Raw genomic sequence first — 24527 nt, forward strand, 5'->3', positions numbered from 1 at the left:
GCAGAGATAATCTCAAACCTGGAATGCGTTCTTTTAATGGTATGATCACACTGAAACCTAAGTTTGTCAATCAATCAGGGAAAGTTATATAACAAATTTACTGAAACTATTTCCCAGAATTTATTGAAGGAGGGCATCCTACAGCATGTCCCATTATTTAGACGGTCACCCTCACCTTTCAGCTCAAAGGTTTTGTGACACAAATTGCTGGAAGTCTGAGCTGGTAATGCCCAGTGAGGTCAATGGAACCAACAGTCTATCTCTTTAATCGATGACTTTTAAGGATTGAGAAACACAGTAACAATGGAGAAGGAAATCAGGCCAATTGGTGTTAAATCAGGGACAGAAAGAAATAAAGAGAGAAAGGAAGATTGGATTAAGAGTGAGAAATAAAGAGACAGGAAAGTAAGAAAACAAATAATGTTTTAAAAATATTGCAAGAATTAGACTGTGCAGTTCCAGTTGTTCCCTTTCTGAATCGGAGAGGGCAAGTGATACTGCAGAAACATAAATCTTATCATTAAAAAGGTTCCTTATGTTGTTAAGTGCCAGCCTTAACTTTCTGCAGAGAATGTGCAAATCATTTATGTGCAAATGCTCCAATTTCTATAAACTGTCAGAGGTACCAATGACAAGCTATCATTTTCAAGAAGCTGTTGATAGGATGGTGCAAATCATCCTGCAACTTATTTTGATTTGCAATTCATACAGTATCTCTTCCTTGTCACAAATTGCTGGGTCATTTACACATGAATAATGGCATCCATGTTCAACTTGTCAATATTTTGGCTGAAAACTTTTGCCCATTATTTCACATGACTGATGACAATATTATACACTGCTGATTCTGAACAATACATTCCTGATATATTTAATATTTGTAAGTGTTTACCTATATGACTCTAAATGACTGACAAATCAAGTAATTTTATTCTTTCCTCCCTAAACCACTTTTATTCCCAGTGATTTGCATTATAAATGTAAAAAAGGGCTCACAAGGTCTATTTGTTTAAGACAAACTACTTATTGTTCCCCACTCCCTCCCCTAAACCTTCCATGACACCTAGAGAGAGAAATTCATCTGCGTAGCACAACTTGAAGTGGCACTATGCAGACTTATGTTGATGCTGCAGGGGCAGACAATGCTGCATACTGCCACTTGCAGAGCCCACACAATGTTCTTTGTTGATGTCATAAAAGGAACATCACAAGGGTCATGCAGGTATTGACCTGCAGCACTGCCAGTGTAAGAATACTCTGCTATAAAATAAATCTCTTCACCAACAAATCTTAGAACTAGGTGATATTGATAACCTACTTTTGAGTGCTCTCGTTGTTAAGGACATCGGCTGAACTATTTGATGTGGAGTATTTCATTCTACATTTACAGCTAGCTACCATTAATGTTTCTCAGGGCTTTGCTTCATGCCTCCATTATGCTAAGAATTCTCATAGACTGCAATATTTAAAAATATATTCAAAATCTACTAAATTGCACAATGACATTGATGTGAGTAAGTCTCACTTACCAAAGTCACCTCACTTGTGCTGGAAGACAGTATTTCAGTTTCCTTTGCACAGGTTAGTGTGAGTCAAAAGCTTTAAAAGAATAAGAGATTTAAATTTACTTTTATACATATTTGTTCATGGAATGGGAGCATGCATTATTGACAAGGTCAGCATTTGTTGCTCATTCCTAATTGCCCTTGACAAGGTGATGGTTAATTACCTTCTTGAACACTGCATTCCTTGGGTGTAGGGGCACCCATAGTGTTGTTAGGGAGGGAGTTCCAGGATTTTGACCCAGTGACAGTGAAGGAACGGTGATATAGTTCCAAATCAGGATGATTAAATTCACTAACCCCTGAAAATGGGTGTGTGGATTGTTATATGTAGTGAACCTATCCCTGTTGATTGCAATGCAGGCAGCAAATTAAATTTATTAAGTGATTGCTGCAAGCAGCTACTGCTTCCTGCATGCTTCGTTGACTGCAAACAATAACAGGAGTCCTGATATCATGAGTGGTTAGTACTACTTAAAGGTAGCCTGCACCTGTTAAAGGGGAGGGGCATTCTGGCTGTAAGTGGTGAAAGTTTTTTTGAACATTGAACCTGTCCTGTGATACTTTGAGGAATGGCTGAACATGCAAAAGTTTGCACCAAGATTTTCACACAATGCACTGGGGATTTTGGTGCAAGATATGGCGAGAATAGATATTCTGTATCCACAGGGGTCCCTCTAGCTATATGTTTGTGGGGCAGTGGGAAGAAATAGCAACAGAGATCAATGTCAGATGTATAGCTCCAAAACATGGATGCTACACTTAAAGAAGTTTAACAATTTAACAAGTAGTTGTCGTGAGTAAGTTCAACTTGAAATGGCACATCCTACTAACTGCATCGCACGCCTCATCAGTTGATACAATTTCCTACAACACAGAAACTGGCCATTCAGCCCAGCCAGTCCATGCTGGAGTTTATGATTCAGTCATGCCTCCTGCCATCTTTCCTCGTCTGAATCTATCGGTGTTAGCTTCAATTCCCCTCTTAGTAACATGTTTTTCTAGCTTCCCCTTAAATGTATTTATACTATTTGCAGTCTGAAAATGGCAGTGCTAGCATAAAACCAATGTTGTACACGGATTTGTGACATGATCTGTCTTCACTGCACAAGATGCCAAGAAGGCATCGTGCATACTTCCCGATTGGAGGTGCGGACACGCAACTCAGACTCAATTTTCCAGCATCAGGTGACCCACAGTGTTTAAAAGAGCAAGTACTACACAGTCTAGAAGGGGGGGCGTGGGCTAGGTTCTTTGCAGTTAAAGCCCCGAAAAGCAATGGCGCATAGGAAATCCGACACAACCCACTCTTTCCCAATTTTAACAAGGAGACGTTCAGAAGCAAGCGAGAAACCCCCTTGAAGGTATTGGGTACGATATTTAAATATCAATTAAGTGACAATTTAACCTTCTATTCTGGCTTTAACTACCAGTGCAGATTTCTTGAGTTGTGTGTATTCTGCCAGGGTGCAAAAGAAAGAGCGCAGCGGGAAGTCGTCGAACAATGAAAGTGGCATGCTAGAAAGCGTTTAAATAGAGAACCTGAGCAGTTGCAGCCACGTCTATGGGAAAGGCTTGTACTCTTAACACTTGTCTTAAAAGTGAATTTCTTGATTTACAGGACAGGAACAATTTTTTGAAAGTAGTTTGATCTTACTTACCTAGCAGTAAATATATCCACTCTCAGCACTTATTGTAGAATGAAGGAAGCTTGTGCAGACATTTAGTGAACCTCTGCAGAGAAACAGAACTAGCATCAACAACAGCTTCAGCACCCGCTTCTCCGCAGCGGAAGGACAGAAAGGTGCAGTTTAAAGGGAGCAATGCCCTTAAGGGCCGATAGGCAGAGTGTCAGTTTTCTCAACATAACTGAGCAACAGCGCCTCTTGAAACAAGATCTTCTTTGAAGAGGGTCAGGTCGGCATCTACTGTCAATGATCGTCAAGTTTACCACAGCCCTGAATTTCTTTACACGGTTCCTTTCAGGCGTCAGCTGGTGACATCTGCAGAATCTCACAAAATGCAACCCACAAGACCGTTTCTCAATGCACAGATGCCATCATTTGTCAAGGCTGTACAATATGAACACTTTGACATTAATGAGGCCGGTCAGGCACAGAGAGTTCTTGCCTTTGTTACAGGGGCTGGATTTGCACAGGCTCGGGGAGTATAGAATGCAGACATATGGCAATCAAGGCACCATCAGACAATCTTGGGAGTGTTCATCAACAGGACGGGATTCGACTCTCTCAAATGTGCAGATTGTTTATTATGCATTTGTGTCCCCTTTGAAGATGACAGAACTTCTACATCCTGTGCCTGCAAGTCTGCCACAAGTGTTTGTATCTCCAAGCAGACTGCATGGGTAGCTCCTTGGAGACATAGGCTACTCTCTGAGGATTTGTCTCCCATTCTTTGCCTATCCCTGGAGTTGTGCATTCTCTTCTCATGCAATGAGAGAAAACAGAGGTGAGTGTGAGAAATGGAATGGTTGTTGAGAAGGATATGAGAACATGTGAGGAGGATGACTGAGGAATAAGTGCAAGAGGGTAATAGGGTGAGTATGAGCGTTGTGTGCTGAGATGGAAACTTGAGGGGGAAGCTGGAAGAAAGGAATGCGTAACTACAAGGTGAGTGGGTCAGAAGAATGCTGTGCAGGAAAATGCTTGAGAAGCGAGACTGATGAATGCCATATGAAAGTGTGACACTCGCCTTGCAGTCCTATGAGGCTATTAAACCTTTTCTTGCACTGAATCCAGGTCCATCAGATGGCACTGCTGACTGTCTCAGCAATTCTCTAGCCATGCCAGTTTGGTCAGGCTGACCGGCATTCTTCTCAGATCCTAAGGGAATCCTGGCTTTGATTGCTTCTACCACCACCAGGGACTATTCTGAAAACTGGTGGCTTCCATCATGAAAATGTTTCCTTTGTAATGCTAAATCCATGCTAGTGGGAGTTTCTTCAAATAGAAATCCTTTAAGACTAATCCAGTAGGGCATCCTGCCCACCCCCACCTGGATGCAGGATTCGACGTTGTGGATCAGTTTAAGAGCCAAAATAAAGCCCACTGGGGATTTCTCTGGGCTCTTAAGTCACAAATGGTGCTGCTATTTTGGCAGGGACCATGTTGATAAAATTCCACTCATTGTGTCACAAATGGATTCTGGTGCAATTGTTGGAGTGGGGGACATCCCAGTGCTCTCCTAGTGTTAGAACATCTATTCAAATGATCACAGTATGGTCAGTTTTGAGATTAGTTTAGAATCAAGAAACTATGGGCAGAATTTTTAGCTCGGCATGCGGATGCGCACCAGATCTGCTCGAGTGTAAAATAGCGTGTGATGACTTTGGGCGAGTTTCCCAACGTCATCCCGCGCTCGCGTGATATTTCGGTCGGCAGACGCGTGCTAAAGTTGGAAGTGCGCCGGTGGGCAATTAAGCCCAAATAAAGTTCCAATTATCCCCGATTTTTCATAGTTGATCCAACCTTTATGGTTGGCATACGAGCGAATCTGCCGGGCGAACTTTGAATTGTTGATGAAACCTCATCCAAGGGTGGGATGAGGTTTCCGTTCTTATACAAAAAAATGTATGGACAGAATTTTCATCATGTATATGATCAGGTGACTGATTCTGATGTGTGGACATTTTTTTCAGGATTTTAAAATCTTTATTTATTGTTTTTAAATTCTTCAGCTCCCTGAGGCAGCTTTCTGCCTTCAGGGAGCTTTCATTCTGCACTCCCTCATGCCCGCGCTTGTGTTAGTGCCTGCCTTCCTCTCACCCCCACCCTAGCAGCGCTGAGCATTTCAGCACGTGTTTCATGCTGACTGGCCATTGGCCAGCCAGCATGAAATTGCAGTCAGACGCAGATCTCGGGCAGCGGTCCATTCCCCAGCAGCTCCCGGGCCTGCCGATCGCGCCTGCATGCCGATCTAAAAATCCTGCCCTACAAGTAACAGCTGTAATTAAGGCAAGCTTTCTTTTCGAATTGCTGCCCTCTGGTGTCAATGTTCAAGTTAACCACATGACACAAGATTCAGAAATGTTAACAATTTTGTAGCAGTCTTTTATCTAATACCATTCTACATGTTCGAGCACAGGAGTAGAGCAATATGTTCTAATGTATTATGGTAGCAAACTCTAGGTTTAGTTTTGATGAACCACCTGAGAACAGAGATAAAAACAAAAAAACTGCGGATGCTGGAAATCCAAAACAAAAACAGAATTACCTGGAAAAACTCAGCAGGTCTGGCAGCATCGGCGGAGAAGAAAAGAGTTGACGTTTCGAGTCCTCATGACCCTTCGACAGAACTTGCGTTCGAGTCCAAGAAAGAGTTGAAACAAACCTCCCTGTCGCTTGCCATTTCAACACTCCACCCTGCTCTCTTGCCCACATGTCTGTCCTTGGCTTGCTGCATTGTTCCAGTGAAGCCCAACGCAAACTGGAGGAACAACACCTCATCTTCCGACTAGGGACTTTACAGCCTTCCGGACTGAATATTGAATTCAACAACTTTAGGTCGTAAGCTCCCTCCCCCATCCCCACCCCCTTTCTGTTTCCCCCTTCCCTTTTTTTTCCAATAAATTATAAAGATTTTCCTTTTCCCACCTATTTCCAATATATAAAAAAAAACCCCACTAGAGCTATACCTTGAGTGCCCTACCATCCATTCTTAATTAGCACATTCGTTTAGATAATATCACCAACTTTAATTTTAACACCTATGTGTTCTATTGTACTATTGTCGTTGACATCTTTTGATGATCTGCTTCTATCACTGCTTGTTTGTCCCTACAACCACAACCCCCCCCCCTCCACCTCTTTGTCTCTCTATCTCTCCGCCCCCCACACACACACACACCTTGAACCAGCTTATATTTCAACTCTTTCTTGGACTCGAACGCAAGTTCTGTCGAAGGGTCATGAGGAATCGAAACGTCAACTCTTTTCTTCTCCGCCGATGCTGCCAGACCTGAGAACAGATCTATTTTTACTTTTTCCAGCAGTGGCACGCATTGGTCCAGGTATAGTGTAATTTGGTGGAGATAATCGTTCTACACTGCCTTAACATTTCATATCTCCAAAGGCATCCCATTATAACAAAAAGATTGTACTTCAATGCAGTGTTATTCCTGTCAGATCTGCCAGATGATTAAAGTATTGGTCTAAACATGTACTGTAGTGGAAACTTTCAGGACTTATAACTATTGTGGGTTGCTTTTTATAGTCTTCTCTGCCCCCTTCCAACCTCATCATTCCCCCTCCACCCTCATTTCTTAGTCTTCTCTGCACCCCCCCCAACCCCACCATACCCACTTCATCCTCATGTCTCCATCATCCATGGCACCCACCATGACCAGCCCAGCTCAACGCCCACAGCACCCGCCAAGAGCATTGTAGCTCAACATCTGTGCCCCCCACCCCACCCCGTGAGCAGCCCAGCTGTGATAAATGTTGTATTTTCATGTGGAGATTCATATCTGTACATTTCATGAAAAAATGAAAAAGGAGTCTATTTATTTATGGCCAACTGGTTTTGTCCCCCCACGTTATGTTCATCACGGATCACCGCACACTTTTTCTGGTGCATATTGCAATTCTATTTAAGAAGGAAGAAAGGAGAAGTTATTATTATTCTATATACAATCCATCTGATGCTGCCATACATTGCCACAGGTAGTAAATTGGATGATTTTGATATGGACCTTACAATTGAAAGTTTATCACCTGGCCTTTTTGTTGCAAAAAATAAATCAATTTCTCTATTTCTCTTACCATTTTTATACCATTTCATAACAAGCATCAGACATAAAATCAGAGCCACATGAATTTGTCAAATTCCTTCTGGTGTAAATCCAGCTCTGTAAAGTTACCCAATTTGTAGTGTCTGCTGTCAATGTGTTTGTCAAGGTATCTGTAACATTGTTATATTGTTTGAGAAGCTTGTCATCAATTTCAGGAACTGGGTAGATAATTTACAAATATGTTGGTGTACGCTGCTGGGACTTTGGCCAAAACATTTATGTGAGGAAAAATACGAATAGTTTTGAGAGAGATCAATGTTACCAAGACAGGACAGTTATTTTAAACTCCTCTATCTGAACAGGCAACCTTTTGATATAATTAGTGCCATAGTCAAGTTTTCAACGTCAGTGTCACTAAGATGGACAGACACTTTAGATTTTGTGGCCAAGAAAGAAAAATGGGAAGTAATCCTGTGTCTCCAGAATTTTATCCACTTTGCTCCTTGGCCCTGTTTCCTATGAATAGGGTCAACATTGGAGGAAGCAGTGCTACAGACAGTTGAGTGCATCATTTAAGTATTAACTTGGGAATGTATTCTGGCATGCTGAATATGAAAATGTTAATAATGTCCATTTGATAGGAAATGCTCTAATACTAACACAACTGAATATATGGTTATAAGTGCCTGTAACTTGCTTTGGCAGGCAATTAGTGCATGTTCCAGCTTCTCTTTCTGAAGGAAGCTGGCACAATAGACCAAAATAACAGATATGTGAATTCCTAACTAGCTGTAATGTTACATGCTTGCTTAGAAGAACCTTTATGTCAAACTCTCAATAGCAATGCATGAAAGATGATCAATAGCCAAGGGTATATCTTAATTGGCAGAACATGTGAAGAAGCCACCAAACATTTCTAAAAACCCTAGCACAATGACCTTGCAATGACCAGGTTGAAATATCTTCTCAGGGTTTGTCAGCAGAGAGGCAGATGTTGAGTTATTTCATCTGCAGCTACCATTGTAGATTATACTGGCACATCCACTAACAGTGGCTGTGGGCTGAAATTTAGTTCTGTAGTACAAGGGTCTGGCACATATAGGTTTAATGTGGAACTAAATACAGTACTGCCCACAATGGTGTAAGAGCACATGACCCGCACCCAGCATCAGTCTACTGTTGGACAGAGCCGTTTGTACCAGCAAGCATGGAGATAGCTCCTAGCTTGTACCCTTTACTGTATATTTGAAAATAGTTCTAAGAGTCAATAAAGACTTACAGTTAACTTATGTATGACTATGAAGACTTCTTTGAACCTACCAAACTGCAATCAACACCCTGCAACCACCTTCCAGGCTGTTCTATTATGGCATGATACAGAGATCAACCCTCTTCACAAATAGCTCGTGTAATACTATCTCTATTTCAGCAGCTTTTAACAAGTGGTTGAATTTGCTCCCACACTTACTCTTGAGCTCACACCTGCACCTTGGGCTTTACCTTTCATTTTTACATATTCTTAAAAATCAACAGGGACTCCACATCTACCAAAGTTTGACTCGAACTTGCTTCTGTCATTGCATGCTCCGTTCCTGTCCCCCAATTACAATCATGGCAGTTCTCTGTTTGTGTCTCCACAATTGTTGCTTGACCTCCTGAGTGTTTCTAGCATTTTCTGTTTTTATTTCAGGTTTCCTGCATCCGCAGTTGTTCGCTTTTGCCACGGCCATTTGAGTTTGTTTAGAATCCATCGATTTCTACATTTTGCCTGGGCTCTTATATTGGACGACTTAAAAAGAATCTAAAAACATTCAATATTCCAATAAAATTGTTAACACGAGAGAGTGGAAAGAACAGAACGTTCGAATACTGCATTTTCAAATATATTTGTGCTTCCATTAATACATAGCAATACTGAACTTAATGGAAGATACTAGATAGCTGTAAGTGAATCGTATGGGATAATGTAACTAAATAAGCTGATGATGCCACAAAACTTGAAACTTGTTGGTTTTCTGAAGCAATGAGAATCACTTTCCCATCTTGACAGTGGTATGTCTCTTAAAAGAATCTGTTTTAAGCTACTTAACCTGTGGGGTGTGTGTGTGTATATATGTATATATATATATATATTATATAGTTTGACCTATAGCCAAAATTTCTTCATTTTTTTCACAATGCACCCTTTCTGGGTGACAATACTAGCGAGTATTGTTAACACGTCAATTGAGTATTGAAGCTGGATTTTATTGCCGCCCAGCTTGTATATTAGCACTCCTCTTCTGCAAGCAGTAACTATATTAGATGGCTATATTATACCCTTGTAATTCAGTGCTTCATCATAACACACTCATTTTTGTTCCATGGTAAATTTAAGCAAGCTTTAAGATCTGTGATCAAAATACACATTAACATAGTGCAACATTTGTGAACTTGTAACTTTTGAAGTGCTTTGGCATTCTTTTTCAATTGATGAGTGGCTATTTCTTATTACAGTAGCTTGCAGGTCCAATAGATGACCTGTAATCATTCATGCAGCTCACCCTGGTGAAAATGTCCCTGTCTAACTGGTCCATATGGACTGTAAGCTTGACTGACAAGCATGGGATCTACATACAATGCATTTTTCACATAAATAGAGCAGACATCACAATTTAAGTCAAAATCAGTTAACAGTATGGTTAGATCAGTGTAGTTGAGAACAAACATGCAGTTCTAAATGGTTAACCTGAGGAATGCCTTTAGCTGCTCCCAGAGTCCATGTGTGAATACATTTTTCTCTGGTTGTAACTTTGCTTCCTCCCAATCATATAGTGGGCCGTAACTGAGTCAGATTCCCTCTCTGCTCGAATTTATTTACCTGGAAATTCAGGCAATCCTATCTCGCCTGATCTTCCAACTCAGGCTGGGTGGGATCTGTGTAGTGCACTTCCAGGGCTTGCAGTTGAGGGCAATTCAGTCACAGGAAATTAAGCCAGGCCCCCTTTTTTACAGCACCAGCTGCTGTAAACCAGATAAGTTTAAAGATCCTGTCAAATTTCAAGGTCTTTAACAAGCCATGGAGAAGATGTGATCAGATTTGAGGCGGGGTTGGGGGGCAGGGGTAGAAGAGTCTAGAATTGGGCCTTGGGGGTGGGAGTGGGGGGGAGGGGCTGTGGAGGTAGGGTGGGTTAGTACAATCGTTGCCCAGAAGCTAGAAATGGTTTTAATTCTTCTAACTTCTTTATGGGTAGTTATTGCTGTAACACAGTCTGAACCATCCAAAGTTTGCAATTTAAATCGCATTTTTGGATGGTTCCCAGTGCAGGGCAATTGCCCATTTGGAAGTTTGAATTTACCGGGCAATTGCTACGCAATCTTTACCTTGGACCTTCTGAAGGGGGGGTGTTCCCAGTGCATCTTTGGGGTACTGCCGCCGCCGCCCCCCCCCCCCCCCCCACCCAGATACACTGACCTTGAGGTTGGAAGTTACAGCAACTTGGGTACAAAAACTCAGCCAAGCCAAAATTACTCTGCTCAGACTTGGGGTCATCAATCTTCCTGGAGTCTCCCAAAGTTAGGGATTGATCTCTGAGCACTGCTACGAGCACCCTGAGAACACAATCTGCCAAATGATATCCATCTATACTGCAGATGTTGCGATTCATGGAGAAGTATTTTTAGTGTGCAACGTTCTGTTCATCTGTCCAGAAATATATGGGGGTGGGGAAGAACAGAGATGTAGTTCCAGAATATAACCCCCTGAATAGGGGTGATATCATAATATGATTAAAGTTGATTTCAGATTTGAGAGGGAACAGAGAACCACAAACAAGGGTTTTAACTTTAAGGGAAACTTCAAACAGCAGCCTTTCAATTTTCAGAACATTTTGGCACAAAATCATGAATAAATACACTCGGCTATAAGAGACTCAGCCTTTAAGATAAATATAACATTTGCAAATTGCAGGTAAGTGTCATTTGGTCAGACATAATTAGGCATCATGTGGTCAAACATCTTAAGAATACATCTAAAGAGTTGACAATCTTGCACTGTCTTTTCATGGGCCTCTGAAGATAGCAATATCAATTATGTAAAACAGGTCTATCAAAACAAAAGATTAAGCTGATGTCTATTTGAAACTTAATAGATTTGATTGAATAGCCTTTTCTTCTATAACTTTCTTGTATTAGATTATAACATTGACTACACTTTGAAAAGTACTTAGTTGGCTGAAAATGCTTTGGGATGTCCTAAGTTCACGAAAGGTGCTATACAAATCTTTCTTTCTATATTGTTAGTGAAGAGTGCTAAATTATAGCTTTTTAAAAATTTTTAGCTTGTGTACTGGTCAAAATTCCAAACCTAACAAGCAGTAGAGGGTGTTCTTGAGCCATGGTGTTACCTTACTCTTGGAATGAAAGATATTGCATTTATAACGGTCCAGAATGTGTTGTTGCATGACATCGTGCATCTCATTTGTTAGTTCTCACCTCATTCTTCAGCTTAAAATTTGTTATATGCCACAAGTTACTGGAAGTGCCAGCTGATGACAGCACAGTGACCTCAGGTATCTGGGGTCTTGGTGGATTACAGGACCAAGCATCCATCTCCTTTAACCAATGAGTTTTAAGAACAAAGAGTGACAGAGAAGGAAATAGGGTGAATTAAGGTGAAAATCAATACAGAACAGATAGAGAAGGAAAGAAAGGTTAGTTAAGGAGAAAAAGAGTGAGAAAAAATGCAAAAATTGGATCTGGAGTCGTCAGGACATTCATGTTTTACATAGAATGCCCTTTCATATGATACCACAGTTTTGGTCCACTCAACCTTCATTTGGGGGGTGCCCTGTGCACATCAGGGGCACTCCCCTCTAAAATTGTACCCTCCTCTTTGTGCCTCCCCGGCTGGCCTCCAAACCCCACACCCAATCCCCCTCCCTAGGGTACCCGATCCTTCCCTGCCCAAAAATCCTGGACTTATCCTCAGTGCGGTGTCCATCTTCAATCTTTGTGGGACTCCTTGCAGTCCCAACAGTGTCCACTACTTCTGACACTGCTGGGACTGCAAGAGCTGCCGGCTGGCAGCTCAAGGACAGGACTTCCTTCCACTGAGGGGCAGAAGTCCAATTCTCAGGCCACCCATTGCATATTATTGATGTGGGGCAGCTTTTTTAAAGTAGGTCGCCACGGGGTAGGTTGGGGTATGGGGCTGACGGTGAGCAATATACCCCCTGCCCCATAACATTCAGCCCATTGGGTCTATATCCAATATTGTCATATATCCTGGTTGCCCTTAAGTGTATATTGTTAGCTTATCTGCTACTGAAACCTTAATCTAAGCCTCTTTTACCTCTTGACTTGACTATTCTCACACTCTTGGTAAGCTTCTCATTTGTCACCTTCCATTTGCTTAAGCTCATTTAAAACGGCAGCCAAAATTCTAACTTGCACCAAGTCCTGTTCATCTATCACCTGTGCTCTCTGACTTTTATTGGCTCCTGGTTAAACAACATCTCGATTCTAAAATTCTCACATTTGTTTTAAAAACACTCCAGGGCCTCGTCCTTCCCCTTCTCTGTAATTTCCTCCAGCTCTACAGGTCTCCGAGCTATTAGCACCCCTCCGATTTTGGCCTCTTGCACATGCCTGATTTTAGTCACCCCATCGTTGAAAGGCTTCATCCGCTGAAGCCTTAAGATCTGGAACTCCCTCCTTAAGCTTGATCAAAAGAAAGAGAAGTTTATGTGGCTTGGTGTCAAATTTTGTTTGATATGAAGTGTCCTGTGATCTTTTGCTACATTAACAGTGCTATTTAAATACGTGTTATTGTTATATCGCAAATGTATGGCTGGACCAGAATGACTAGCGAGACAAGTTTCTTCTGATACAAAAATACCTGAAAAACCTCAGCAGGTTTGACAGCATCTGCGGAGAGGAACACAGTTAAAGTGCCTAGTCAGAAGATGAGGTGCTGTTCCACCAGTTTGCATTGAGCTTCATGGAACAATGCAGCAGGCCAAGGACGGACATCTGGGCATGAGAGCAGGGTGGAGTGTTGAAATGGTAAGCAACAGGGAGGTCTGGGTCATGCTTGCGGACAGACCGAAGGTGTTCCGCAAAGCGGTCACCCAATCTGCGTTTGGTCTCTCCAATGTAGAGAAAACCGTATTGGGAGCAGCGAATGCAATAGACTAAATTGAGGGAAGTACAATTGAAATGCTGCTTCACTTGAAAGGAGTGTTTGGGCCCTTGGACAGTGAGGAGAGAGGAAGTAAAGGGGCAGGTGTTGCACCTTCTGTGGTTGCATGGGAAGGTGTAGGGGGTGATGGAGGAGTGGACCAGGGTGTCCCGGAGGGAACGATCCTTCTGATAATCCACAATCGCATTATTGATTTACCCACCGCCTTCAGAGAAGGTTTGTGCTCAGCAATTACAAAATACAGTTACATTACCCAGGATTCTGTCCTGTTAGAGGCTAACCCCCTACTCTGTTTCTAACTTAATACTTAACTTTGTAATTCTGTTCCCAATTATACCATTGCTGCTGCTGGCCTGGCCAAGTCGTTTGCCAAATTTGGCACAAACCAAACCTTTAGATCTGATTTACATATATGATCTCATCCTTGATATTCCTTTTTTTTTAAAAAGAAAGGGTTTTCTGTGAAAGATACAAGTTGCCTATTTCCTGCTGATAATTGACCTTGAGAATGCCAATCTTTTACACCATTGGAGCTGATCTCCTTCCATTGTCTGGTTATTGAGGTCATCAGGTGCTTATCTCTTGCCCCCATTATAGGTGCGGGACACATAGCTCAATTGAGAAGTACAGTGCAATAAACCTATGTGATTGTCTGCTCCCATTGAAATTTGTAACTCCAGCAGAAGCTCACACAAGGAGTTAATCCATTATTGTCCTTAATAAGGGTGCCATCTTAACTGCTTGTGCTAAATCTCCACCCCTTCACAAAGGCTTGTGTATTTTTTATAGATTTAATTGCATAGGAAAAGTATGGCTATCACATCCCATCATCGTTTGTGTATATGTTGGTGGCATGCAAGTTTTTTAGTGGTAAGGGTAACGGCTTGTTGTGCATGACTTTGATGTTTTAGGATGTTTATTTCACTTGGACATTCCATGAGTGTTCATTAATTCCCTGTAGCACTCATTCTCATATAGCTATTGCAGATGAGTACTATTATGTACTGATACATACTTTACAACCTTACTTTTACTACTCAGCCAACATGCACCGCATACAATCACATTTGAAGAACTACCACTTTTGGTAAGATATCATACTGTTAACAGTCTCTATGGAACTGTACATCAATGATAGTCAGTGCTTTGAGGAAAGAAGAAAGAATTGACAAAATAAATAATGGATCTACTGGCTACTAGCAGGAGGAATGTTTCTATATCACCCCCATCCCTAATAAAAAGGACCTGGTGACAGCAAAATATGTGCAAAATCCATCAATAATACAACCATTATTGTTAATAATTTAAAGAAACTGATGTCAGTATCAACCAAGACAGTAATTAAACTGTCAAGCTGAATCACATGGGATAGTAGCCTAATTATGTAGTACACAAGCAGATGTTCCTTGTCCATCACTATGATCCTTGAAATCTCTGCCACGAAAAACAAAAAATGAGAAGCAACAAATGGAAAAGTGCAAGACATTGCTATATTTCTTTGAATTATATCAAGTAACTGGCTCTGGAGTATTTCTAACACATGAGATGTTGTGCTGGTTTATAACAACCAAGTCACTTTCCATTTCCTTAGTTTCTGTATAAATCCAATATTTTCTTTTAATTGAAACAGATGCAATGCAAATTGTTTTGGTTTTGTGTCTGGTACAAATATGAAAGGAATTTTTCAACAGGCTGATATGAATCAAGGTATGTCGAATTTAAATAATTAACAGCCTATTGTCAGAGGCCGACCTCCAGGTCTCCCCCACAGGCAGCAGGGGACAGATTAGTTGCCTGGATGCGGCCTCCTATGAACATACGGACATACAAATTAGAAGCAAGAGTAGGCCACTTGGCCCCTCAAGCTTGCTCTGCCATTCATGCACTAGGGCACCCAGATCCCTCTGAATCTCAGAGCTCTGCAATCTCTCACCATTTAGATATGCTTTTTTATCCTTCCTGCCAAAATGAACAATTTCACATATACTCCATTTGCCAGAGCTTTGCTCACTCATTTAACCTATGTCACTTTGTAGCCTCCTTATGTCCTCTTCGCAACTTACTTTCCTACCTATTGTTGTGTCATCTGCAAACTTAGCAACGATACCTTCAGTCCCTTCATCCAAGACATTTATATAAATTGTAAAAAGTTGAGGCCCCAGCACTGATCCCTGTGGCACACCACTTTTCACATTCCACCAACCAGAAAAACACTTATGGCAACCCTCTTATTTTTCCTATAAGCAGCCAATCTTCTATCCATACCAAAATGTTACCCTCTACATCATGAGCTTATATTTTCTGCAACAACCTTTGATGTGGCACCTTATCAAATACCTTCTGGAAATCTAAGTACAGTACATCCACCAGTTCCCCTTTATTCATAGCACATGTGACTCCTTCAAAGAACTCCAATAAATTGGTTAAACATGATTTCCCCTTCACAAAAGCCATGTTAACTCTGCCTGATTATCTTGAATTTTTTAAGTACCCTGCTATAATGTTTTTAATAATTTCTAACATTTTCCTTATGACAGCTGTTAAGCTAACTCACCTGTAGTTTCCTGCTTTCTATCTAACCCGCCCCAGCTTTCTAAACAAAGGGTTGCCACTCCAGGTGAGCTTAGAGGCTTTTGCTGCCTTCCTGGATTCAGCAGCAACCACAGACCAACCTTTTGGAGGGGGTTTCCTGCCCAATATCCTCCAAATGTGGTGGCCTGGCCACAAAGGCCTCCTTTTGATTTTGAATTTGAAAAAGTTGGAGAGACGCACCCCTGTTTTGGGGCACCCTCTCTCATACTTAACCTGCCATGGCATCCTGCTGCTGCTTTCAAGTTAGACAGCCACCTATTGGTCCTCCAGCTTTGAGTATCCTTGCTCCATCCTTAATAGGACACCCTCTGGCTATTAACTGGTCAATTCAGGGAAAATCGCAGAGAGTGACTTTCCCAGTGTGGACTTCTGACCCTATTTGAGCCAGGATTCTGAAGCCTGCAGGAAAATCTTAACCTTTGCTTGTAATTGCTTCACACAGTATTAGGCAACCTACTTCTATTCTCCAGGGCCAGGCAGTGCTGTGGTCCAGTATTGTCAGATACGGTCTGCAGCGAACAAATTTCCCCACTCCCCACCAACTTTTTAAAATATCAAAGGTTATTTTGATCAGTTCCAAAGCAGTTTTCTATGGAATGTAAATAACTATTGACATCATACAGCACAGTAATGTGGTCCTGGAAAATAGTGGTGAATTTAAGTAGTTCACACATCTTTTCTTCTACGTTGTTTTGTATATCAAGCATGAACATTTAGTGTAAATTTTTAAAGTATTCAAGATGACTCAGAATTTTTACCATTTCTAATGTGATTTCAGTATGCATTTACAAGGCAGAGAATAAATACTACACATTCATACCACAATGTAAGCATTTTGGGTGTTTTTTTTATTTGAGGTTCAGTCTGTGCATCATAGTTGATTTAATAAATGGATATATCTAGTAAATACAGATATTAATTTTTCTACCAATGCTATTACCAAGGGGTCAGGTGGTTAGTTGCTCATTCACTTGCCTGCAGACTCGTAGTTAAGTTTCACTTATCTACAATTTTCTATTTCCACCATCTGTGTGCTCTCGACAACTACTCAAAACAAGGTCAATTAACCATTTGAGTATCTATGCTCCTACACTGTGGTGCACTACACAGTGGAGTTCCATGAGAAGCTTGACACTGGTATCAGCAATATTCCTCAGTCAGAACTTCTTTACTTAATGGGGGATTTCAATGCAAGAATAGGCACAGACCATGAGGCATAGCACACTTGCCTCTGACATCAAGGCAATGGTTAGATAAATAAAAAGGGACAGAGACTACTTGAGCCTTGCTGCTCGAGTTTTGTGTAACTAATACTTATTTTTTTCCAGAACAAGCCATGTCACACATATCCTGGAGACATCCAAGGTTAGGACATTGATCAGGTCCAGCAGGTGCCATCACCAGACATGACTCTCTCAACATTACCTTCAACACATGCAGCTACCATTATACTGGCTGCAATACAGATCACTCTCTGGCGTGTACTAGGATCAGGATGCAACCCTTGAACCTTTTCCATTCAAAGCAAAAAGGACATCCTCATATTGCCTACATAGATTAAAAACCAACAGTTCCTCAACTCCATTGAAGAGGCAATCTCTGGCAATCCCACATGGTGCATAAGTAAAATGGAACATACTTTAAGACAACATTTACAATACTGCACACTCAACATAAAACAAGAATGAAAATGCTAACTAGTTTGAGGCTAATATTGCTGTACTAGAACCTGTGAAGCGATCAGTTCTCATGATTTACATGAGCGATCCAGGTAGAAAACTCTGAATGCACTCATCGCTGGTCAAAGTGAGGTCCAACAGATTGCTAGGTGGTGCACCACTGATGACTGGTTACAAATTCACCAGAATATCCACATGTTCCAATACAGGAGCACATATGATGGGATTAAAAAAGCAATGGGTCCATCCTCAAAAGAAAACAGATCTGTTGAAAACAAAGATATAGGAGGTCAAAGTCGACTGCAATAAACTGATGGAGAGATGGGTGGAACACTATCTTGAGTTGTGCTCCAGGGAAAACACTGTCACTGAGGAAGCTCCAGACACCATAGAGAGCCTGCCTGTCATACTGGGTACCGAACCGACAGTGAAGAAGCTTAGCAAAGTTATTGACTTGCTTAACCGTTGGCAAAGCTCCAGGTGAAGATGCTATACCATCTGAATTCATCATGGATGGGAGACCGGCACTCTTGCAGCATCTACACAAACCTCTCTTTCTCTGCTGGACAGAAGGGGCAGTGCCTCAAGATATGCATGATGCAAAGATTGTGACCGTATACAAGAACAAGGGCAGCCACAGTGATTGGAGTAGCTATTAAGACATCTCCCTGCTAGGTCTCGTGGGAAAAGTATTTCTCCATGTGGTCCTTGTCAGATTGCAGATCTTGACTGAACGCATCTATCCCAAATCCGCGTGGTTTCAGAACTGTAGGACTGACAAGATCTTCACAGTCCAGCAGCTACAAGGGAAATGCCGTGAACAAAGAGGAGACCGCTCTATACTGCCTTCATTGACCTTTCCAAGGCATTTGATTATCTGAGCAGGGGCAGTTTATTTAAGCTGAAGAAAATTGGCAGCCCACCGAAACTGCTCAGTGTGATCTCCTCCTTTCATTACAATGTGATGGGCAAGGTCAACAATAATGGGATAGCATCAGAATCCTTCGAGATCTGTAGTGAGTCAAACAGGGTTGTGTTCTGTTGCCAATACTCTGGTATATTTTTCTCTTTGTTGCTATCATATGCCTTCAGTTGATCTATAGAGGGTATCTACTTACACACCATAATCAATGAATGGATAGCTGCACTGCCTTGCCCACCTGAGATCCAAGACAAAACTGCACCAAGTCCTCATCGGAGTTGTTCTATACTGATGATGCCACACATTCCATACCAAGGAATAGCTTCAGTGGCAAATGGAGAGAATCTTTCAAGCCTGTAAAGAGTTTAGTTTGACTATCAAGATGAATATCGTGGTCCAGGATGTTGTCATACTGCCATCAAACAGCATTGATAATGTGATGTTAGAGGTTGTGGAGGCTCCACAATCATCAGCAATATGTCACTTCATACTGAAATCAACATGTACATTGCAAAAGCTGCATCTGTTTTGTCCAAGCTAAACAAGAGTATGCAACAACAGCAACCTGGCTGAGAACACCAAAATGTAAGTCTACCAAGCTTGCGTCTTTAGCGCACTCCTCTACAATAGTGAAACCTAGACAACATATGCGCGGGAGGAGAAAAGGCTGGACAGTTTTCATCTTCACATGTCTCAGAAATACCCTTGGCAGAACAAAGTCACCAACTCACACATTTTGGAGCATGCTAATTCCATCAGCATATACTCATTACTATATCAACGATGCCTGCACTGGCTCAGCCATATTCTGATAACAGCCATATACACAAAGGCCTTCTGTGCAGTAAACTGGCTGGTGGGTCATGACCTGTTGGACATCCACAAGGACACCTGCAAGTGATATATGAAGGTAGCAGATCTGGACACAAACAATTGGGGGACAGTTGCCAACACTCAGGTCCTCTGGAGGCTGTGTTCAGAGTGGCATCAGAAGAAGTAAGGAGAAAAAGATGGCTTAGCTGGCTGAGAAAAGGGCCAAGACAAACAAAGGCCAGCAAATCCTGCACCTTCTCAGCTCACTGCCTTCATTTGAGCCACACCAGGTGATGTTTAACACAAGATGACCACCAAGGTCCAAACCATCATCTCACAAGATGGAAGGCTACCAGAACAGACTTCCAATTTTCTGCTTTCACCACTTGTGCGCTCCCTACACCTACCTATATCTGTCCCCAATCTGTGAATAATAATACAAACAGAGTGAACCAAGAAATTTGAGTGCCATTAGATCTTTACCATTCTCATGAGATTAGCACCTATCCTTAACTGTTTCAGCTGATTTACGTCTGAAGATGAAAATCACCCAATTTCTCATGGGAAAGCAAAACAAAACAGGCTAGCCTAGAGTTAATTATTAGATAGTGGGCAAAGGTAGTAACTGAGGTCTTTAACAGTCTCCTATTGCAGATAAATTAAAAGACAGCATCTTCTATGAGGAAATATATGTGTATATACAAACACAATATCACAGATAATTTTAATTAAGTCAATATACATGGGACAGGTCCCACTTGAAGTATGTGACAGAATCGAAACTACTGTCCAAAACTACATATCAGGCCGTAACTTCCTCAGATCGGCAATCAGCTTCGGATTGCAACTCCATACCCAATTACTTACTAAATTTCTTCCATGCCTGTGTTGTCCGACCTTCAGACTTAGGCCAGATGAGATCCAGATGGCACAGCGAAGGAATCAGAGGTCGGGGGAGGGAATCGGAGGTTGAGGGGTGGTGTCAGGTCAGTTCGGGGCAGAGTGGGCGGGGTTGGCGGTTGGGTCAGGCTGGGCCTGCTTGGGGTTGGGGAGGGCAGTGCGGCGTCGGATTGGGTAGGGGGACTACCGGGCCTGTGGGGAGGGTACTGTGCCAGTGGGTGGAATCCCATGGGGGTTCTGGGGTGGGGGGGTGATTGTGGGGAATACCATCTGGGGGTAGTTGGTCTGGGGTGTGGGAAGGATCCCCTGGGGGTCCCCCATGGGAGGGGTTGGTTCGGTCTGAGTCTTTCCAATAGTTACTCAATAGTTAGAAGAGATTTGAATTCTTTGAACTTTTTCTGGGCAACTATTTATGTAAGACAGCCAGAACAATCCGACGTTTGCAATTTAATTTGTATTTTTGGATGATTCCCAGCAGAGGACAATTGCCCAGAGGAAGACTGCATTTCTGGGCAATTGCCATATAAATCCTTACCTGTGAAGGTTCCCCAGCACATCTCTGGGGTACCCCCCCCCCCCCCCCCCCCCCCCCCCCCCACCACCACCACCACCACCACCCACCAGCCAATCCAATGCTGGGAGCTTGGAGGTTACGGTCCATCACGTTGTTTATATTTCCCATTAGGAGGAGCTTGCATCTATATTTTAATCATGCAAGTTAGCACATGGCATTGCTAATATGAAAGTAATGAAACACTGAAAGATAAGGTGCCACAAAATGACCAAAGATGAGATCATCTGGCAACCAGTGCGGGGGATGGGTCGTTTCAGCAAGGCAAACTGAATGGAATGAGGTGCGAATGAAGTGGGTTGCTCACTGGAGAAAACACAATCTACAAACAAAAGATGGGGAAAACTGTAGGAAACTGTTAAAACAGGCTATAAAATAGCCACAGGACAGAAAAATATCACTACAGCCAAGCACAGCGAAGAAGGTCAAGCATAATAACAAAATGGTTTTAAACACAACTGTAAGAGAATGTTTAGGAAAGAAAAAAGCTGGTGCACCAATGAAGGGAAAATAGTAGAATTACATAATGATTATTTAAAATTAATTGGCTGTTATCAGATTATTATAGTGAAACATATATTCTGATTTTGAAACCAGTTTTGAAGAGATATTCAATAACTTAAGTGGACTAAAAGCTAATGTCCTGGTTTCAGCAGTTCTCCAATGTTAAATTGAGGCAATTCAATTTCCTGGTCAGCAAAATGATGTTGTTTTCTGCCATAAAATTGATTGCATTAGAGATAGAGTAATTATTAATGGCACATGCATCATTAATGGCACATGCATGTAAGTTTCCTGAGCTTTTTGAAACTTGGCATTGTAACCAAGGGGAAAAAAGAATAATAGGGCTCTTTAGAAGTCAAACATACAACAATAGCAAATAGTCACTTGTTACACAGCTGCTTTATTGTATCCCACTAGGGAAGGGTTTGGAGAGAGTACTGAGAGGCTAAATCTTTGCACCTTGGAGGTATTGAGACTCAAGATCACAGAATCACAGTGCAGAAGAGGCCCTTCGGCCCATCGAGTCTGCACCGACACAAAACACCTGACTTACCTACCTAATCCCATTTACCAGCACCTGGCCCATTGCCTTGAATGTTATGACGTGCCAAGTGCTCATCCAGGTACTTTTTAAAGGATGTGAGGCAACCCGCCTCCACCACCATCCCAGGCAGTGCATTCCAGACCGTCACCACCCTTGGGTAAAAAAGTTTTTCCTCACATCCCCCCCTAAACCTCCTGCCCCTCACCTTGAACTTATGCCCCCTTGTGATTGACCCCTCAACTAGGGGGAACAGCTGCTCCCTATCCACCCTGTCCATGCTCCTCAATCTTGTACACCTCGATCAGGTCGCCCCTCAGTCTTCTCTGCTCCAATGAAAACAACCTGTTGACGTTTCGAGTCCTCATGACCCTTCAACTCTTTTCTTCTCCGCCGATGCTGCCAGACCTGCTGAGTTTTTCCAGGTAATTCTGTTTTTGTTTTGGATTTCCAGCATCCGCAGTTTTTTTGTTTTTATCCAACATAACCTCCCTACTTTTGTAATCTATGCCTTGATTGATAAAGGCAAGTGTCCCAACTGCCTTTTTCACCAACCCACTAACCTGCCCCTCTGCCTTCAGAGATCTGTGGACACACACGCCAAGGTCCCTTTGTTCCTCAGAACTTCCTAGTGTCATGCCGATGAGGATGGGTTGCGCCATGGTTGGCTTGGATTTGACTTCAAATGAGGAAGACGACAAACATCATCAGCAACAACAGCTTGCTGTGCAGAGACCTATAGGTGGTCAGCAGAAAAAGGAGTACCAAAGGGGTTGACCTCACAGAAGGCACTAACTGCATAACAGGGTATGTAGGTAAATAAAGGCTTTCTTGACCTATCAGAAGAACAATGCTTCAGAAGTTAAACCTGTTGCTTTAAATGGTGGCAGACTTCTGCAGCCTTTTATAGGAAGACATACTCTTGGACCTGGTGCCATGCATTACCAGTGGTTGTGAAAGTGACCACCACACTCAACTTATGAACATATGAAATAAGAGCATAAGAAAGCCGTTCTGCCCCTCCAGCCTGCTCCACCATTCAATAAGATCAAGGCTGATCAGTTTATGTTTTGATTTCCACATTCCCATCTACCCCGATAACCTTTGATTCCCTTGCCTAACAAGAATCTTTCTACCTCCGCCTTAAAAATATTCAATGACCCTGCCTCCATTGCCTTCTAAGGCAGAGTTCCAAAGTTGCACGACCCGCGGAGAAAAAATTTCTCTTCATCTCTGTCCCAAAAGGGTGATCCCTAATTTTAAAACAGTTCTGGACTCGCCCACAAGACAAAACATCCTTTCCACTCCCACCTTGTCGAGGCCATTCAGAATCTTTTATACTTCAATCAAGTCACCCTTCATTCTTTCAAACTACAGTGGAAACAAGCAAGCATCCAACCTTTCCTCCTAAGACAACCCACTCATCCCAGGTATTAATCTAGTAAACCTCCCATGAGCAGCCTCATTTACATTCTTCCTTAAATAAGGAGACCAAAACTCTGCACAGTACTCAAGATGTGGTCTTACCATGCCCTATTTAAGTGACGCATAACATCCTTACTTATATAAAAGCAAAATACTGCGGATGCTGGAAATCTGAAACAAAAACAGAAAATGTTGGAAAAACTCAGCAGGTCTAACAGCATCTGTGGAGAGAGGAACAGAGTTAATGTTTCAAGTATGTATGACCTTCAGAACTTTTTATATTCAATTCCTCTCATAATAAAGGATTGCATTCTATTAGCCTTCTTAATTACTTGCTGTACCTGCATACAAACATTTTGTGACTCATGCACTAGAACACCTAGATCTCTCTGCACCTTAGAATTCTGCAGTCGTCCTTCATTTAAGTAGTGCTCTGCTTTTTTATTCTTTCTGCCAAAATGAACAACTTCACATTTTCCCACATTATATTCCATATGCCAGATTTTTGCCCACTCACTCAACCTGTCTGCAACCTCATGTTCTCTTCACAACATACTTTCCTACCTATCTTTGTGTCATCTGCAAATTTAGCCGCCATGTATTTGCTACCCCCATCTAACTCATTGATATAAATCTGACCTGTGAGAGGCTCAACTCATCACATCCTGCCAAACAGAAAAAGATCCATTTATACAGACTCTGTTTTCTGCCAGCCAGCCAATCTTCTCTCCATGCTAATATGTTGCCCCTACACCATGAGCTTTTCTTTTCTACAATAACCTTTGATATAGCACCTTATCAAATGCCTTCCGGAAATCCAAGTAGAGTACAGCTACAGGCTCACCATTATCCATAGGACATGTTACTTGTTTGCCTCCGGATAATTCCAGGGCACTGCTGAAGACTTATCCAGGATATTCCAGTCAGCTGCACACAAACACATAAGGCAGGTCATTGATGTATTGTTTTCTGGGGCCAGAAATTATGTTAATTTTGCCTGTAATAATGTTAGTCAGAATGAACAGGCACTTGGGTCTGCATCTCTGGCTGGCTTCCCACAGGTGCAGGGTTGACTGCACACGCAAAGC

General features: G+C 42.1%; 1 long non-coding RNA gene across 1 annotated transcript in view; it reads left to right on the plus strand.

Annotated features, from left to right (window-relative positions):
* Positions 1-19950, plus strand: part of LOC121285115 — a 31977-nt gene extending 12027 nt beyond the window's left edge. The window contains exon 2 of the long non-coding RNA XR_005944602.1: positions 17413-19950. This is a non-coding gene — a long non-coding RNA (uncharacterized LOC121285115). The remainder of the gene's footprint in view (positions 1-17412) is intronic.
* Positions 19951-24527: the final 4577 nt, after the last annotated feature.

The sequence above is a fragment of the Carcharodon carcharias genome, chromosome 12 (genome assembly GCF_017639515.1).
Source record: "Carcharodon carcharias isolate sCarCar2 chromosome 12, sCarCar2.pri, whole genome shotgun sequence".
In the NCBI taxonomy this organism is placed as follows: domain Eukaryota; kingdom Metazoa; phylum Chordata; class Chondrichthyes; order Lamniformes; family Lamnidae; genus Carcharodon; species Carcharodon carcharias.